Below are 3,160 nucleotides of genomic sequence, written 5' to 3' on the forward strand. Positions count from 1 at the left end.
ACCAGTTGAGGGTCAGGGAGGAGGATATTCCGAAAACGGCATTCCATACGCGGTATGGCCATTATGAGTTTCTGGTGATGCCATTTGGGCTTACCAATGCACCGACAGTCTTTATGGACTTGATGAACCGGATTTTCCGGGAGTTCTTAGATCGATTTGTGGTCGTCTTTGTGGACGACATCCTTATCTATTCGCCTTCAGAGGAGGAGCACGAGGAACACTTGAGAGTGGTGCTTGAGTTGCTTAGAGCCCATAGGCTGTATGCCAAGTTTGGGAAGTGTGAGTTCTGGCTGAGGGAAGTCAAATTTTTAGGCCACGTGGTATCCGGGGAAGGGGTGTCTGTTGATACATCCAAGGTTGAGGCAGTGCAAGATTGGGCATAGCCTAAGAGTGTGTTTGAGATCCGCAGTTTTCTGGGATTAGCTGGGTATTACCGTCGGTTTGTGAAAGATTTCTCCAGGTTAGCGTCACTGTTGACTAGACTGACTCGGAAGGGAGTCAAGTTTGTGTGGAGTGAGACTTGTGAAAAGTCGTTCCAAGAGCTGAAAGTTAGATTGACCACCGCTCCGGTGTTGATTATTCCAGAGAGAGGGTTGGGTTATGCGGTTTATTGTGATGCCTCACGGGAGGGTTTGGGTTGTGTGTTGATGCAAGAGGGGAAAGTGGTAGCTTATGGCTCACGTCAGTTGAAAATACACGAGAAGAATTACCCCACACACGACCTAGAGTTAGCGGCTGTGATCTTTGCCTTGAAAATTTGGAGGCACTACCTTTATGGTGAGAAGTTCGAGGTGTTCTCGGACCACAAGAGTTTGAAGTATCTGTTTACACAGAGAGACTTGAATTTGAGGCAGAGGAGATGGATGGAGTTCATCGAGGATTATGATTTTGAGTTGCATTATCATCCGGGAAAAGCCAATGTTGTGGCCGATGCCCTTAGTAGGAAATCCATTAGTGATGTAGCTTATATAGCCATCTGGGAATGGGAGATATTGGGAGCACTTGGTGAGTTTGATTTGCTACTGGGCGAATCTGTTGGGGCTACGGCTTTGTTTTCTGTTGTTGCGCAGCCTACACTTGTGACTAGAGTGGTAGAGGCACAGAGAGGTGACCTTGAGGTAGAATCTCTCCGAGAGAAGATCTCCAGTGGGAAAGTGGAGAAGGGTTTGACGGTGTATCCCGACCTGAGTGTGAGATACCGAGACCGTTTGTTTGTACCGGAGTCTTGCCAAGAGGAAGTACTCCGAGAGTTTCACCATTCGCGCCTTGCAGTGCATCCGGGAGGTACTAAGATGTATCAGGATTTGGGTCGCCAGTTTTGGTGGCGGGGTATGAAGAGAGATGTGGCTGTTTTCGTATCGAAGTGCCTTACTTGCCAGCAGGTGAAGGCCGAGCATCAGAGGCCAACGGGTTTGTTGCAACCCTTGCCAATTGCCGAGTGGAAGTGGGAGCATGTCACTATGGACTTCGTTGTAGGTCTTCCGAGGACGCAGCGGGGTAGTGATACTATTTGGGTGGTTGTAGACCGGTTGACTAAGTCGGCGCACTTTATTCCTATGCGCATGAGAGATTCGGTAGATCATCTTGCCGACTTGTATGTTCGGGACATAGTGAGATTGCACGGGGTCCCAGTGACGATTGTCTCAGATAGAGATCCTCGTTTTACTGCTAGGTTGTGGCAGAGTTTGCAGAGTGCCTTGGGCACTAAGTTGACCTTTAGTACGGCTTATCATCCTCAGACTGACGGGCAGTCCGAGCGTACTATTCAGATCCTCGAGGACATGCTTTAGGGTTGTGTCCTGGATTTCAGTGGGACGTGGGAGAGGCACTTACCCTTGGTAGAGTTTGCCTACAACAACAGTTTTCAGTCTAGCATCGGTATGGCACCGTTTGAGGCCTTGTATGGCCGACCTTGTAGGTCTCCAGTTTGTTGGGCCGAGGTGGGTGATGTACCTTTGTTGGGTCCGGAGTTGGTTAGGGAGACGACGGAGAAAGTTGAGCTTATCCGTAGGAGGCTTGTTACAGCCCAGAGTCGGCAGAAATCTTATGCTGACCGTAGGAGGAGGCCTTTGGCGTTTGAGGTAGGTGATCATGTCTTTCTGAAGATATGACCTAGGCGAGGTTTGATGAGGTTTGGGAAGAGTGGGAAGTTATCCCCTCGGTTTATTGGTCCTTTTGAGATCCTTGAGAGGATTGGTGAGGTTGCTTATCGGTTAGCCTTACCGCCGCAGTTGTCCGGAGTGCATGACGTGTTTCATGTGAGTATGCTTCGGAAGTACGAGCCAGATCCATCACATGTGTTGGATTGGACCGATTTAGAGGTAGATGAGGATGCCTCGTATGAGGAGAGACCGGTTCGGGTCTTGGATAGGCGGGATCAGGTCCTGCGTGGCAAGACCATTCCTTTGGTGAAAGTCTTGTGGAAACATCACGGAGTGGAGGAGGCCACTTGGGAACGTGAGTTGGAAGTCCGCGAAAAATATCCGGACTTGTTTGTTGATATGTGATCTTGTATTTAAATTTTGAACAATGGTTGAACTTAAGAGCTTTTATATATGTCTTGAGTTGTGAAACATTGAAAATGTTTTGGTTTATTGAAAGTATGTTTTGGAACTTGGCTCATATGGAAGTTGAATGTGACATTATATATGTTGATTATATTGTTGAAATTGGAAAGATAATGCATAATGTTGATGCATGTTGAAAGTACATATATTGTTTACATATTGTGAAATGCCTCTTGTTAAAGGGAGGGGGTGACCGGTAATGGGTCGGATTGTTGAATGTTAAAGTGTAACATTGTTTAAAATGAAGAAAAACTTGTTTTTGAGAAACTTGTGCTTAATTTCGGGGACAAAATTCTTTAAGGGGGGGAGGTTGTAGCGATCCCGGGTTTTACCCTTGTTGAACAGTGATCCGGACATGTGTCCGTGGATGTTGGTAGTTGTTTATTATCTTGTTTGCATCCTTTTTCTTCGTATTTGAGCTATAGGATGTGTTGGGCAGGTTTGTTACAGGTTGGTTGTGTTTGGGAGCCTAGTGTTGCTGCCCAGATTTTTGGACCTTCGCTCGAGCGAGGAGTTTGTCGCTCGAGCGAGCGTTGAGTTGTGTCTGGTGGGTCGAGCCAGGATGGCTTCGCTCGAGCAAGCGATGGCGTCTG

The sequence above is a fragment of the Camellia sinensis genome, chromosome 3, assembly GCF_055761805.1.
Source record: "Camellia sinensis isolate YWXY chromosome 3, ASM5576180v1, whole genome shotgun sequence".
NCBI classification, from domain to species: Eukaryota; Viridiplantae; Streptophyta; class Magnoliopsida; order Ericales; family Theaceae; genus Camellia; species Camellia sinensis.